Below are 16700 nucleotides of genomic sequence, written 5' to 3' on the forward strand. Positions count from 1 at the left end.
ATTTCAGGAAAACCTGAGAAGTAGAAGAGGACAGAATCAGATTAAGATGTAATTAAACACTTCAGACATTTCAGGACATAGAAAAACAGATTCATCAGAAGGCCACGGTTGAGTCATTTTCCTGAGGATCTCATAACAATCTGACTTCATCTGCTTGCCTGCTGCTTAGGGTTAAAAGAGAAAGGCAGTGAGAGGGTTATGAGACTCTTAGGTGGAATCACCACGCTCAACAGTTGACAGCTTTGGAGGACCACAGACACCTGCTCCAGTAAATCAAGTTAGTATTTAGCAGATCCCAAGGCAGGGGTTTCTGCCCACGTCAATGACAACATGTACAGATAACATATCCAGGGCCATCTGCGAGGGCCAAGGGAGTGGATCTACATTTCTGTACCCACAATCCTCACTTGTACCACTGAGACCCTGTTCAGGTGTTGCATGTAAAGGTTTATGTGCTGGGCCCACTGGTGCATGAGTTAATGGCTGGAATAATTTAGTTGACTGGATTAACCTCCTTATCCTTCAATGCCTAATCTAGTTCTTTAGGCAAGGAATTGGCCATATCTCGGGACATAACTTGTACCATCTCCCATTTCACTGCTTCCTCCTAAGGATTTCTCTGCTGATGGTGACACCTTAAGTTAAGGCTCATTTTTACTTAACTCAGCTGAGGTGGCTGCACAGGCCACCAAGAAGCAATAAAAGGATGAAGGAGAGGGCTTCAGAGGAGCTATGCTGATAGTAGGCAGCAAGGGGTGATAGTGATGGGAAGGCAAATGGTCCATCAAATCCAGTCCTTTCCTCATGGCCTCTTGTTCTCATCCTTTTACTATTCTGGACTTTCTGATGCCTGTTCTACCCCACTGTTGAGTTTAGACAGTGCACAGGGCAGACATTTTTATTGTTATTGCCTTTGTTGCTAGTTTGTTTTTGGAAGAGCTAAACTTTGGCTATTTGGTGACTCTAGTGTGATAAGAAGCATGTTGATCCCTCCCTGGAAAACACTTGTTGACTCAGAGGAACTCCATTTACTACAACCATTACCTTTTACTTATGTTTGTCAGTCGCTGGGCAGCTAACTAGACTCTGGCATATGGATCCCCAAAGGCAGACGAGAAAGACTCCAAATGCTGTTTGCTGCCCGAAAAGGAGCTCATATTTAGGATTTCGCTTACCTCATATTGTGAGTTTGAACGTGGTAATTTTCAAGCTGGGAAAACAGTTTCCATTAACAGATCCTGGAAATGTACTCTTTAGTCTTGCAGATACCTTTGTGGGCCAACTCCTTCCCTTTACACATGCTCGCTCTCAAAAACAAAACAAAACAATCCAAAAATCCAAAAAAACCAAAGAAACTAAATGGACTCTAGGTTTGACGATACACAAAGTACTTTGGCCCCAAGACTTTTTTCAGTGCAGGGACGTACAGCCACTACCTAGTTTATGTGACCCTTCCTTCTCTCTCTCTTCTACCTCTCCATTTTAAGGGAATATAGGTAGAAAGACTCAAAGTGGAGGTGGGTGTCGGTACAGGGACAAAGGAAACTGGGCGTAGGAAGAGAGGGTGCAGGGAACAAGTGAAAGAGAGAATAAAGATTGGTGTTACCATGTCCTTAATTCTCATTTTTGCTGTGAGCTGGGTCTCCTCAAATAGACTGTTGGATCCCTGGAACACAGATAATGGTTCCTGTGTTTTGAGGCCTCTCTCCTGACAACATTTAGTACAAGTGCTCCATTCTGTGTAAGAGATTGAGAAAGAAATACTTTATTTCCCCCCAAATGAATGAATGAATGGACAAAAATTAAATGCAGTATCATCTTACGTGTTTCTAACTCAGCTGTCTGGCAAACTTACCTATCTGGAACATAATGGAAAAGGACTGGAAAGTGTGCAAAGAAAATGCACAGGGTCATGGGGTGATCATTGTAGTTGTTTTATTGAGGGCTTATTATGGGCCAGGCATTGTATTAAGTGCTTTGCATACATTATTTTATGGAATCCTATTTGGTTGCACTTTCCATTCCTATTGCACTTTCCATTCCACAGACAAATACATAACTCGCCTACGGTTCTAACCCAGCTCTGTGTGACTCAAGTCCATGCACATGACCAGCTGTCCAAAGCTGGGGTACTGTATGCACTGACAAGCCCCCTCCAGTGCTCGCTCAGGCCCCACACTTGCCCAGTCATTTCTAAAACTTTTATTTTGCCCACAGCAGTGACACCCAAGGATCTCTATTGTCCAAGGCCACAGCAGAGCAAAGGCAGCAAAGGAGGAAAACCTCCTCAGAGGCCGTTTCATAAGATGCTAATTTACAACTTGACTCTTTTTTCCTTTCCTTTTTTTCCTTCCTCCCTCCCTCCCTTCCTCCCTCCATTCCTTCCTTCCTTCCGACAAAAATGATGGTCCTAGAATGATGATCACTTGGGTTCTGGTTCTGGTTCTGGCAAACTGTCCTATAATATGTGTTTTCCAGAAGATCCACCATATTGTAAACCAATGCCGTTGAAAACCGATAATGATGGTATCCTCAAGAAAAGGTTATGCACAACATGTTCAAAATAGAAGTTAAAGAGGTATAAATCTGATTGTAAAATAGTCCCTTCTAAAACTATTACAGGAAAATAAAAGCCAAGAACTTAATAAGATAAGAACCGAGGTATGTGCAAAATGCAGGGTCCTGGATAGCAGAGGCCATGCTCCAGACTAGCAGTAGTTTCCAGACATCTAGATTTCATGGATGAGGAAAAAAATATAGTGCAGGTGGAAGAGCTAACACAGATGTGTGTTAAATGTTAACTTTGCTAAACAAAAATGTTTAAAGAGAGCAACCACCATCTAGCATCACCTCCCTCTGATTGAATGGATGACACTGGAAGAGTCAAAGAAACAGTAAGGACGACATTTCAGAATGAATTTAGGCACATTGTCCTTATTTTCTTCCGTAATTTGAATAAAAAAACAGAACTGCAAGGACCTTAGCAAGGCATTTATAAAGGGCTCAAATATTGATGTTAGTTATGACATTTACTTGTTTGAGTAACCAGATCTCTAGCTGAACTTTTCTCATGCCAAATCCTGTCCTTGGAATCGAGAAAAACAAAGAAACAAAGAAACATAAAGCAAACAAACAAAACAGAATCAGGTATGGTCCTAATTTGGCAGAGTCAGAGTCATCTGAAAATTCCCAGATTTGGACAGATGCTCAGTATAAGGGTGGTGATGGTCCTGGGTCGTCAGGGAATGCAGCTAGGCCTGTAATCGCGGACATGGTGACGTGCATGACATTCGCTCCCCAAGAGGGCCAGTGAGCAGAAGACACCCTCAACTTCCTGAGCCCTGACCCTCAGCCACAGGAGCTGATGGGTCCAGGGGAGCCTTTGAATCAATGAATTATCTTTGGAAATCTTGGGGAGAGAGAAGTTGGAATTCTGGAAATATATTCTTTAGGATGACTTTGTACTCATTAAGGTTCAATGTATTCAACTTTGCCCCTGTGAAGAAGTATATTATCATATACTTGCAGGGATTTTAAAGTTTGGAAAAAGTGAAAACAGCCAGGGGAGATATTTCAGATGATTTTAACTGGCCTCAACTTATGAAAAGCTAAAGATTGAATTTGGGCCCTCAGTTCTAAAGCAGTTGTCCACACTTCCACTGTTGCCCTCAGAACCTTGAATTCAAGCATCTTAGCAGTGTTGTATAAAACAGCCCTTGGAGTTGATGCTCAGCCCACACTGATATATGCTTGACTTCTCCTCCTCCAAAGGGCGCTTCAGATGTTTTGTTCGGTTTTGTTTTTTTGACTGCGCCTTGGGGCACGCAGGATCTTAGTTCCCCAACCAGAGATTGAACCTGCGCCCCCTGCAGGGGAAGCCGGAATCTTAACCACTGGGCCGCCAGGGAAGTCCCAAGGAAGCTTCAGTTTTAATCAGACTAGGCTTCTAGGCATCCTGCTCTCCTTCAACCAGTGTGTTTCCTCCTGCTGCTATGCACGTGCATCTTCCTGTTCTCCTTAATTCTTTCTTAATATCTGGTTGCCCTACAATGCTCCTCATGTTTTCCTTGAACACTTGATTTCTCCTTGACCTTTCCTTTAAAATTCCCTGGCACCTAGCAATCAATTCATTGCTCTGCCTACCATTGTTTCATGTGTATTATTAGCCTTAGCCTTTCACTTGATTATAAAGCCTTTGGAGTAAAGAGTCGATGTCTTTGGGTCAGCTCCCCAAATATTTATGAGGGCCAATTAAGTGTCAAGTACTGTGCTAAGTAATTAGTAGGAATGAAGTTACAAACCTCATCTTTCAAGGAATGTACAGTCTAGTGTGGGAGGCGGAAAAGCTTCTCAATAGTCCATGGAAGGCTAAATCTGATTTTACAGCAAGGGGTATGGAAGTACCAGAAAAGAGAGAGAGGTTAGTTCTGGTAGTGGGTGGAAGTGAGAAAACCTTCAGGGAGTCCTCTGTGCCAAGGGAAAAGGGATATCAGAAGCCCTGAGACAGGAATTACAGGGCCTGGGGAGGGAGTGTGGTCATGATGAGGGGAATTTCTGGGAGATGAGGTTACAACTGCTGAGTCCCACCTGTGAACATCCTTGAATTCTATACTAAGAAGTCAACGTTTTACCTGTGGGCCAGGGAGATATGGAAGGTGTTTAAGCAGGGAGGAGCCTCAGACCAGTAGCCCTTCTATATTAAGCACTCAGTACTAAGTCAATAGGCATCAATTAATTACCCAGTGTAATGACTCATGTAAGAGAAACAGACAACATCAAAAGTTGTAACCCTGGATCCAGGGATAATGGAGATGATAGGTCACTGCAAAGTAAACAGGGCTCGCTTGGAAACTTGGGATTGGTTGTCAGTGGAGGAGGAATTAGATTTATTCTCTGAGATGCTGGAGGGCAGTATTCGATCAGGGAGACAAAGCCACAGGGACACAGATTGATGCTCAGTAGGGTGGCAAACTTTGGAGCTGTTAGAGCTCTCTGGAAATTGTTATTTGAAAAGTATCAATTAGGTAAGACATTGTTGGTGGGACGACTCCTTGTCAGGAAAAACATGGAGGGAATTCATGCATGAGAGGCAAAGTTGGGATTCAGTCAGTGGGTCCCAGGAGGCTGGTCCAATGAGCCACGCCAATTTGTGATGAAGTTTTTACTAATCACTCGGAAAGTGAGGAAAGGGAGGGTTGCATAATCAGTTTCCAGAGAGCCGAAGTTTTCCATTGAAACGACAGTCCTTTGTGTGCAACTGATGATTTGCTTTCTTCTTTTTTAGTGTTAACACATTTCTTCTCTTCCTAAATGATGTTGAGGAGAGACGGTAATTTTTTGTTTTGTTTCTTTTCGTATCTTTCCTTGGTGAGATAAAAAACTGTCAAGTGTCCCACGCCACCTCCATTTCCTTTTTGGGCATTGATGGTTTGTGATCTCTCTAGGCTGGGAACCACTGGGCTTCCAGGAGAAGAGGCTTCAAGGGGCTCTGCATCTGCCCTCAGGAAGGGGGAGTGTAGCTACTGATGAGTGAGATTTGAAGACATTTAGGGGGAGCCATGAAGAGTGGGAATTTCCGTGCACTGGATAAAGGTCAATATGCAAGCGAGTATGGTCATTCTAACTCTTCCTTCCATGGGGCTGGGGGCTTCCAAGGCCCAGGGTGCTCTCTCTGTGCAGAAGGCCCAGCCACCTCCTTTCTCCCGTACACTTTTCCCTTCGTACGGCCATGGCCTGCAGAGGAGGAGGAGGAGAACACTGCTTCTGCTGAGGGTTTTGGGGAGAAACCTTCTCTGGTTGTTTCTGTTCCTTTGTTGAGATCAAACCAGGTTCATTTTGCTGGGAGTGAGAGGCTAGAGCTTTGGCAAGAAACGAAGCTTGCTTGACCTGCCATGCCTGGGGCAGGTGGGGATGCGTGGTTGAGTCTAGGATAGGACTGGGTGTTTGGAGACCTGGGTCTGGACGGCACTCTCTTAATCGTCTCCCTTTTGGACAGTGGTCTCTAAGACCCCTTCTGTCCATAGTCTAGTCTGTGACATCGTCAGCGTGGACCATCTAAGGCAAACACCATCACTGGGAAAAAAGCGAAGGGTCCGTAGGACTCTTCCAGTCCAGTAGCTTGGGGTGGTGGGTGAAGTGGGAGAGGTTAACCAATGACCTTCCAAGTGGAAGGAAATAAAGAGTTACTGGGGTTATATCAGGGGCCTCCATTAAAATGCAGGCATCCCCAGGTCTTCTTAAGGGTCAGAGTTGCCTTCACAGCTGTGGCCATTCCAGGTAGTTTCCCCTCTTGAGTGTACCCAAGGGACAGACAGTTCTGTGATCTTAGGAGCAGGAGTGTTGGTCAGGCAGTGAGTCAGTCAGAACACAGAGGTTTTGTCTTTGTTTTCTAACTCTACAAAACAACACGAAGGAATTGGTTTAAAAGGAAAAAAAAAAAAGCAAAAACACATATAGCACACTCTCTTCTCTCTCCACTTGGGGTTGGAGGAAAGAGTCCAAAGGCCTGATTTGAGTCCCTCAGTCATCTCTGATCAAGTTATCCGACAAGTCCTGTAACTATACCTAGTCCCTGTTGGCCTGGGACTTTCCTGGTTTTAACACTGAAAGTCCCACATTGTGGGAACCTGCTCAGAGCTGGGCAAACCAGGACAGCTGGTCACCCTAACAACGGCACCTGAGTTTTCCACTTGTAAAATGGGAATAATTCTCTTGCCCCAGCTGCCTGTATTGTGAGAATCAAATGAGGTGACAGATGTGAAAGTGCTTTGAGATTAATTCTAGACAAATTCAAGTGGCTGGACTGGATGTGCCGTGAAAGCCATACCCCCTGTGGGTTGGTACATGTTCTGCATAGCACACTTTGCCGCTGTGGAACCTATTCATCTTTCAAGCTGCTAATGTATGTTGTTCTCTGCAGTGCTTCCTGTAATGGCCCAGGCAGAATGGATCTAGCCTTCCTTTCTTTCCTGCTGTACTTGCCATCCAAATACAGCAGACTCATGACTTCATTATCCATCATTTACTCCTCCAGCTAGACTGAGATCTCTTTAATGGTAGGGGCCCTGCTCTCAGCATGATAGCTAACACAGTAGCTGTTTGATACATGTTTGCTGAATGAAGGAGTGGTTTTAAATTTCTAAGATACATGTTATACCGCATGTTTCTTGAACCTCCAGAAACTGCATACTAGTTTTACATGTGTGATATGTGTTTCTGGCCCTGTAACTTTCTTTAGGGTCCTGTGGCTAAGATTACCTGATGCAACACAGAGATCCAGATGGGGACCTGAGGTCTGGCCCCTCCAGCCAGGGTTTCTACAGACAGAAAGCATTTCGAAGGCACGTTTGATCCCCAGGCCACCCCATAATGTGAGATGCAGGTATCACCAGTTCGTGGCAGCTCACAGTAAACCACATCTGGTTTCGTAACGTAGGACCATCTGCCAGCAGCAGGCACATGGCTCTGTGTCAGACACCTCGGAGATGCTTGCCAAAAGATAACGGAGGGAATGAATGAAAGTCTTCCCACCATTAACAGAGGGAGTGGAAACACCATTCAGGATGAGAGCCAGCCACTGGCCTCATCTTGGCCACCTCTGGTTCAGTGAAAAGAAAAGCTGGGCTCGTTCTAAGGACTGGCCAGCGGAAGACAGATGTCAATGTGAAAAGAATGTTGGGCAGACCAGCAGGACTATTATTTACTTGTGGACTTCAAAATACATAAAGGTCATAATGTAGGAGAATGATCTCCTCCAGTTATAGAGAATGGCGCCTGGGGAAGAAAGGCACGCTCTGATCTCCCATGTCCCCACCCCGGGCCTGAACCTGTCTCCAGCGCGCTCTCTCTCTCTCCCTCTCTCTCTCCCTCTCTCTCTCCCTCTCTCTCTCTCTCTCTCTCTCTCTCTCTCTCTCTCTCTCCCTCTCTCTCTCTCTCTCTCCCTCCCTCCCCTCCCCCTTTCCACTTCCACCTCCAGCCCCTCATCTCTTCCTTTAGCAGCTCTATGCCTAAGTATCTTGTATAATGAGATTCCATGAGAGATTTTCTATGAGAAAATGATTCCCTTGCAGAAAAACAGTGATAACACAGATGGAAAAAGAATGCATGAATTACCATCTCTTTCACTCTTGTACTGTATGCTTGCTGTGTCTTTTACCTGAAATACTTTTCTCCCCATCTTGCTCGTAGATGTTCTCCCCACTGGTTCAAGGCCCTGTTCAGGGACTGCTGCTTCGTGCTAGAGGCCTTGCTAGAACTTCCACCCTGGGAAAGGGCAAGGTATTAACCCCTACCTGCATGGTTTTCCCACGTTGCCTTACCTATTGATTGTTCAGTCAGTGGATCTATTTGTCCATCTATCTGTCTGTCTTTATGGTACTTCCTCTCTTCTTTGGATTAGTGTTAGTTGTTACTGGGTTGTATCTTCTTTCTTTCCTTCTCCCTTGACTGGGACAGCACTCAAAAATTTCAGTAGTTCACACAAAAATCACGATTACTAGTTTCTTTTGAAAAATGAGAAGATCTGGCAATATTCCCATATGGCAATATTAGACCAGAACTGAGTGGAGGCCATCCCCTCTAGATAGGCATATACTGTTTCGTTCACTAAGTCCCCACCATGTCCTAGGATACCCCAGAGACTGTCACTTCTCCATCTACAGCGTAGTGTAATGGATAAGAGCACAGGCTCTGAAGCTGGACTGCCTAGGTTCAAATTGTGGTTTGGCCATCTGCTACCTGTATGACCTTTGATAATTTACTTAACGTCTCTGTGCCACTGATTGTTTATCTGTAAAATGAGGTTTTTTTTTTTTTTTTTTGTGGTACGCGGGCCTCTCACTGTTGTGGCCTCTCCCGTTGTGGAGCACAGGCTCCGGACGCGCAGGCTCAGCGGCCATGGCTCACGGGCCCAGCTGCTCCGCGGCATGTGGGATCTTCCCGGACCGGGGCACAAACCCGTGTCCCCTGCATCGGCAGGCGGACTCCCAACCACTGCGCCACCAGGGAAGCCCTAAAATGAGGTTCTTAATAATACCTACGTCATTGGGTTTTTGTGAGGGGATTACATGAATTAGGGAATGCATATGCGGATTTAGAGGGTCTTGTCATATATAGCAAGTGCTCAATAGATATTAACTATAATTATTATTTACCCTAAACTGTGGTTTTGTTTCCTCATGCCCCTGTTGAAAATGAAGAAACCACATACGGGTTTCCCCTGGTCCATTTCATTCATTTTCTTTTCCTGGCCCCCGGGGGCATGTAAGCTGCAGTCTCTGTGTTAGATTTTGGGATCTAATCTTGGGAGTGCCACTGTCATGATTTCTGCCTCTTTGCTTTCCTTAAAAGTGCTTACTTTAGTGCTTTGAGGATACTATACGGGGGATGTTGGTAGAGTTCAGCTGCATGATCACGGTCATATACTTTCACGCTGCTCCTAGGATAATCACTGGTAACAGCGAAAGGCACTATTAAGTCCCTTTAAGAGTTGGTTAATTTAATTTGTATTATATGGTCTATGCAACAGGACTAGTATTTCCTGGTTCTCTGAAGTAGGCAGAGCAAACACATCAACTGACTTGATAACCTGCTCATAAAGTCACAGTATACATGGAAGTTGGCTGGGTAGAAATCAGTCCATGTGATATGCAATCAATAGGAGTTTCCTACAAAGTAAATTTTTTCTTAGGTTCTGTGGGACAGTTGGCCCTTGCTTTACTGAACTGTACCTTGAATTATAGGTGGGGAGAAATAAAAAGCAGTAAGAGGAAAGAGACTGGAGTGGGGAAAAGTAGTGTTTATGGGACTCAAGGAGACTGGCTTGACTAGTACTATGATTTTTTTTTTTAACATCTTTATTGGAGTATAATTGCTTTATAATGGTGTTAGTTTCTGCTTTATAACAAAGTGAATCAGTTATACATATACATATGTCCCCATATCTCTTCCTTCTTGCGCCTCCCTCCCTCCCACCCTCCCTATCCTACCCCTCTAGGTGGTCACAAAGCACCGAGCTGACCTCCCTGTGCTATGCGGCTGCTTCCCACGAGCTATCTGTTTTACGTTTGGTAGTGTATATATGTACATGCCGCTCTCTCACTTTGTCCCAGCTTACCCTTCTCCCTCCCCGTATCCTCAAGTCTATTCTCTAGTAGGTCTGCGTCTTTGTTCCTGTCTTGCCCCTGGGTTCTTCATGACATATTTTTTTTCTTTTTAGATTCCATATATATGTTAGCATACGGTATTTTTCTCTTTCTGACTTAACTTCACTCTGTATGACAGACTCTAGGTCCATCCACCTCACTACATACAAATAACTCAATTTCGTTTCTCTTTATGGGTGAGTAATATTCCATTGTATATATGTGCCACATCTTCTTTATCCATTCATCTGTTGATGGACACTTAGATTGCTTCCATGTCCTGGCTATTGTAAATAGAGCTGCAATGAACATTTTGGTACATGACTCTTTTTGAATTATGGTTTTCTCAGGGTATATGCCCAGTAGTGGGATTGCTGGGTCGTATGGTAGGGAGGCAAGAATATACAGTGGAGAAAAGACAGCTTCTTCAATAAGTGGTGCTGGGAAAACTGGACAGCTACATGTAAAAGAATGAAATTAGAGCACTCCCTAACACCATACACAAAAATAAACTCTAAATGGATTAAAGACCCAAATGTAAGGCCAGACATTATCAAACTCTTAGAGGAAAACATAGGCAGAACACTCTATGACACAAATCACAGTAAGATCCTTTTTGACCCACCTCCTAGAGAAATGGAAATAAAAGCAAAAATAAACAAATGGGACCTAATGAAACTTCAGAGCTTTTGCACAGCAAAGGAAACCATAAACAAGACCAAAAGACAACACTCAGAATGGGAGAAAATATTTGCAAATGAAGCAACTGACAAAGGATTAATCTCCAAAATTTACAGGCAGCTCCTGCAGCTCAATAAGAAAAAAACAAGCCAATCCAAAAATGGGCAGAAGCCCTAAATAGACATTTCTCCAAAGAAGATATACAGACTGCCAACAAACACATGAAAGAATGCTCAACGTCATTAATCATTAGAAAAATGCAAATCAAAACTACAATGAGGTATCACCTTATACCGGTCAGAATGGCCATCATCAAAAATCTAGAAACAATAAGTACTGGAGAGGGTGTGGAGAAAAGGGAACCCTCTTGCACTGTTGGTGGGAATGTAAATTGGCACAGCCACTATGGAGAACAGTATGGAGGTTCCTTACAAAACTAAAAATAGTGCTATGTTTTTTTTGTTTTTAATGTTCTTCCAGAGGAATAAATTTCATTCCCATGGGAATAGGGAATATGATTAAGAGGCCATTATGCTCTTCTTCTGCTAGATGTCTGTGCTGAGGAGGGATGAATAATGTATGTAAATTTCCCTGCCTGACTTTCTTTTGTTTGAGAACTGCTGGCTTACTACCTCCATCTAGTTGGGAGGAAGTGGCTCCTTTGCTTAGGGATTCACCTGGGCCTTTGTCCCTTACTCTCCATAGAGAGATGCTGATTAGATATGATGATCCAGCCATGATCCCAGCCCACAGGGCCACTCATAAAACATTCCTGAAACAGGTGGCCCAGAATTTCCGTGCAAGCGCTCAACTCAGGACTACCCCTACCTTTTCTTTCTACTTCCGGACAAATGGATGGAAGCAATGTGGCTATTAGCCGAACGTTTGTGGTACTGAGTGTAAAGGGAATAAAGCTATACATTTGAACATTTCTGTTCCGTGGTATCCTGCAATTTCTGCCCCACTGCAATGAAAAGAAGCCAAGAGAGGTCTGGCCCAGAGAAGGCACTCACCACTTACTTGGATGGATCCCCAAACTAATAGAATAGATGGTGAGTGCCAAGGGGAAGCAGCAAGTTGAGGGGGAAGTTGACGAGCAAAGGGGATTAACATCCAGGAACTCCCGATGCACCATGAGCTCTTCCTAAGTGATTGTATTTATTCTCAAGACAATCCTGGGGAGCCTGTTTTAGGATTCCCATTTGGAAGATGAGAAAACTAAGCCTCAGAGGGATTAAATAATGACACTCAACACTTCTTAGTCACTTTAGTGTGTGCCAGGCACTGTGGCACATTCATATGATCCCATTTAACAACCGCCGAAGTTTATGTTGGTGCTACCTTCAGTTGTTATATTTGGGAAAGTCAAGGCTTTGGGAGGTGAAGTGCCTGAGCGCCTTTTGTCATTAACTGGCAGCCCGTGATTCATACTCAGCCCTAACTTCAGGGCCCCAATGATCAGTCAGTGGTCCACACTGCTTATTGCTACTTTCCCAAGATCACACGGGTTGTAAATATGGGAGACAAGGTTTGAAGAGGGTCTGATCCACACAAAGCACATTGTTTCCCACACCCACGAGCCCTGAGTGACAGAGCTGGGACAGGTATCCAGACCTTCCCTGTCCTGGTCTGCCTTTGTGTAACAGCAGCTGCCTTCTTAGAAAAGGCAAAAGGCTGGGCAAGTCTGGAAAAAAGTTGCTGAGGGGAGAGAGGCAGGGGGAGGGGGGGAGGTTGAGACAGAGAGAAAAGAGGTGCTACTTTTGACAGCATCAGCCTCTTAAAGCAACATACAATTTGTGTATCAGCGGGAGAACGCAGTGCTTGGGCAGGCAAATCACAGCCCGCGCTGGGCTGCTGTTCTCGCGGTCAAGGCCATTCATTTCCCGTGGGGTTCATCTCCCCAGATCCATCCTTGTCACCTTGCACTCTCCACATTCCTCCTGTCTCTCCTTAACGTGTTGCTCTGCCATTTACGAGCTTCTCCACCAGGCATGGTAGAAACAGAGCCCTAACAGGAGTAAGTGCGCATCTGTCTTTGGGATGCCGCCAGGACCCTCCAAAATAAATCTTGCACCGTGGAGCTGCAGCCTAGCCCAGTGCTTCAGGAAGGAGTGCTTTGGCTGTGGAGTGCAAATGGACCTGGTGTCTCATTTCCCCTGATGTTTTCAGGATGCCACCTTACAAGTTGACAGAGGCAGGGGAGGATGCCTCTGTTAGCACGGAGGTGGAGGTGTGGAAGAAAGGAGGGTTTGGGAATCAGGGTTTGTAGTTAAGCCCTGTCCCACAAGTCACTTTGAGAACCTGGGCAAAACATCACCTCTCTGAATCTTAGCTTCCTCGCCTGTGAAGGAAAATGATAATGCCTAAGTCAAAAAATGAGAGAGGGATGACTGATTGGACATCGCTAGGGTGCTGAATGCATTCGTTTCATATGTATTCATTTCATACGTCACAGTAGGTACACAGCAGGTATGAAATGAATACACAACTCCTCGCCCCGCCCCCTGCCCGTACACTTATGGTAAAGTCAGGCTAAAGTGGTCTGCTTTTCATTGTTGAACTCCATCAAAAGCTCTGCAGAGTTTCTGGAAGCATAAAATGCTTTAGGGGTGTTTTTGTTTCAGTCTGTCATGGGCAGGTAGGGAAGCTTAACAAGCAACGAGTGTGCCCCTTTCTGCTGTTAGGCAGGGGGTCATGACGTCAGCCTGTGATGTGACCCTGCCCCTTGCACTGTGTGCCTCCCCCATGCAAAGAGTGCAGAAGGGAGGAAGGATTCCCTAGGGATTCAGGCAGTGTAGGCACCTCCCTTCGTGGAGCCTCACTTTTCTTATTTGTATATTGATTGGGTGGGACTAAGTTGCGTGTAGGTGTTGGGGGGAGGATAAATGATCTTTTTCCTCCAAATAATCATCCCTTCCTGATAGTTTCCCTCCTTACGTCCACGCTTGCCTCACACGGTTGGGAAGATCCCAACCTGGGGTCAGGCTGGCTGGGTTGAAAATCCAGCTCTCCAGTTTCCACACCAGGTCACCCTGGGCAAGTTCCGTAACCTCTCTCTGCCTCAGTTTCCTGAATTGTACAATTAAGATGAAAGCAATATTACCTTCCCAGGGTCGTTGTTAGGATTACATAAGCTAGTGCGCATCACATACTTCAGAGAAGTGCCTGGGATGAGTCAGTGCTTGAGAAATGTTAACAATAGGTCTTAGCATCACCACTAAAAGGCTAAATCACGCCCCCATCCCCCGCCCGGGCTTGTGCGCTGGGTTGCTGCGCCAGTCTCCTAGCAGGCTTTCTTGGTACTCTCTCTGAGCCATCCCATGTGTCCTGACCCGAGAAGCTTCTGTATTGATGCAGCCCTCCTCTGGCAAACCTCCAGTCTCTTTTCAAGCACACACATACACACACGTACACACACACACTTTCTGATTGCCTCTTTGTCCCTCCCTTCTTTTTTTCTCTCTCCCTTTTTATCCCCTGATTCCCTCCCTCTCTTTCTTTCTCTCTAGCTCTTCTGAGGATACAGGCGAATCCAGCCTTTCTGCTTGGAGACCTTTGTCTCTGATCAGGCCCGACCTGGGTCACAGAGTTCAGGGGGTTACCATGACAACAAGCATCCCTGGCTACCCATCAGGAGGCAAGGACCAATTGAAAGGGACTGTCATTTCCCTGGGACATACTGCATTTATTCTCAGCAGTGGGCCCTGCACCAATACCATACTATGGGAATAGGGTGGGAGGGAGGGAGAGAAAGACATATCAGGTTTTTTTTTTTTTTTTTTTTTTTTTTAGTGTGTTCTCTGTGGGGGTGGATCACAAGTTGTTCTCAGAGAGACATTTTATTTCTAATGCAGCCAGTGTAGGGGGCTGAGGGTGGGGCTCATGTGTACTTCTCATGAACACAGTTGGTTTCACAAAGAAGAAAAAAATAAGTTATTTGGCTCAAAAGTGACTTTCTGGTAGGTCTAATGGGAGGAGGATAGGGGTAGAGAATTAACATTAATGAGTACCCTCTGTGACAAGCACTTTATGTTATTTCGTCAAAACTCAGAGGAACTGCAGTGAATTGTTATTACTCCAATTTTACAGAAGAGAAAACAGAGGCTCATAAAGTTATAGTGACTCACGAAGCTAGGTCAAACTGCTGGTAAATTAATGGCCCTTGACCTTGAATTGAGGCAGTTTGACTCCAAGGATCATGATTTTGACACTGTTCAATGCAGTTTCCCTGTCATTCTCCCATTATATTAATCTTCCTTTTCTTCCCAAGCCACTGCTTCCTCAGAAAACACGTACCTCTCTCTTCCCTGACGTCTAACCTTGCCTCCCAAAGTGGACTGCTGTCCACCTCTAACAGAATCACTGAGCAGACTTGTGGAACTTGCACATTTCTGGACCCTACCTGGACCTGCAGAATCAGGAATCTCAGGAATCAGAGTCTAGAAAGGGGCATTTTCAACCAGCTTCCGTAGAAGATTTTAATGCATACTAAAGTTGGGATATTGTGCTTTTATGGCAATAGATTCAACACCACCAAGACGTCACTTGCTTATTTGTTTCCCAGTGACATTCTGGGTCAGGGTGATTCCCTAAAAGTGGAAAACCCTTCTCAACGGCCTTGAAGATACAATCATGTTACATGGTCCCAGGATGGAGGTGGGCAGCTAGGAGACCCTCAACCCCTGGAAGTGAGACCACTCCCCGTAAAACCTTGTGACATTTCTTCCTAAGTCATGGCCTTGACCTCCCTCTTCTTTTTTAGCCAGACGCCAATACAGACGAGTGGTTCTTAGGAGATATTTTCCAGCCTAGGGTTGTGTGAAGGGAGAAAAATCTATTCAGTAGGAATACGATTGAAACTAAACTGTTGATGAGCAATCTTGAGCTTATGTCCGATTAAAAAATAAAATAGATATAGACAAGATACAGTGCAGTAGGAGGAAGGTAGAGGTAATTGGCAGACTCTACCGTTCTTGCTTGTGAGCCAGGAATTCTGTACCCCTCCCAGAGATGCCTTCCTCAATCTTCTAGGTGCCCCAGAGGTGAAGTTGAGGTGGGGACACATCTGCCCATTTTCTGTCCTTGCCTGAATCACTTTGTACCTGGGTAGTCCTGAAGCAGGAACACAGAAGTCCCAGAAAGCTCCCATAACAGAGTTCTTTCCCAAACTGCCAAGTCTTAAAGGAAAGGCTATGACTGATGACAAACATAGAGCCGCTTCTTCCATCTGTCCCCATCTCATTATGATCTGTAACCACGTTCATTATCGCCTCCCAAAATGACCACAATGGCTTTTTAAATGACCTCCCTGCCTGTGAGCCTCCTCTCTGGTTCTCGTCGCAAACCACTGCCAGCATCATCTTCGGGAGTCTGTCTGATCGTGGTCCCTCCATCAGTGGCCTTCCATGACCTCTACTGACATCAGATAAAAAATAGAGCGACTTTTGAAATCCTTTGCACTGTGACCACAGCCAGTCGCTCTTACTTATTAATGCATTCTCTAGTTAAAGTGGATTCTTGTTCCTGAAAACAGGCCCTATGATTTCCCACCGCTGTGTTTGTTGTTATTCTGTCCCCTCCATCTGGAGTTCCCTGTCCTTACTTCTCATCTATCACAGTTTCTTCAGGGCCTAACTTGGATGTCACCTTGGCCTCGAAACTTTTGGAAAGCCTCCCATTCAGATGTGGACTGTCCTCTTGAGTGTTCCCGGATCTGTTAGGGCACTGAGCAGAATAACGGGTATCTGTGTAATACAGCTCATGAGCTGTGCTTGACTGTGCATCACTGAGGGGCTGGGATCGCTTCCCTCTCACCACTGCCCCCTGAAGTGCAGCACACAGTCCTTTGTGTGGAGAAGATACATATTTGGAAAGGAA

The 16700-nt window shown here is 45.1% G+C and overlaps 1 protein-coding gene across 5 annotated transcripts in view; it reads right to left on the bottom strand.

Annotated features, from left to right (window-relative positions):
- The window catches only part of GRIA1 (glutamate ionotropic receptor AMPA type subunit 1), a 306659-nt gene that overhangs the window by 18778 nt on the left and 271181 nt on the right, over window positions 1–16700 (bottom strand). The window lies entirely within an intron of this gene.

This window comes from Orcinus orca, chromosome 3 (assembly GCF_937001465.1).
Source record: "Orcinus orca chromosome 3, mOrcOrc1.1, whole genome shotgun sequence".
In the NCBI taxonomy this organism is placed as follows: Eukaryota; Metazoa; Chordata; class Mammalia; order Artiodactyla; family Delphinidae; genus Orcinus; species Orcinus orca.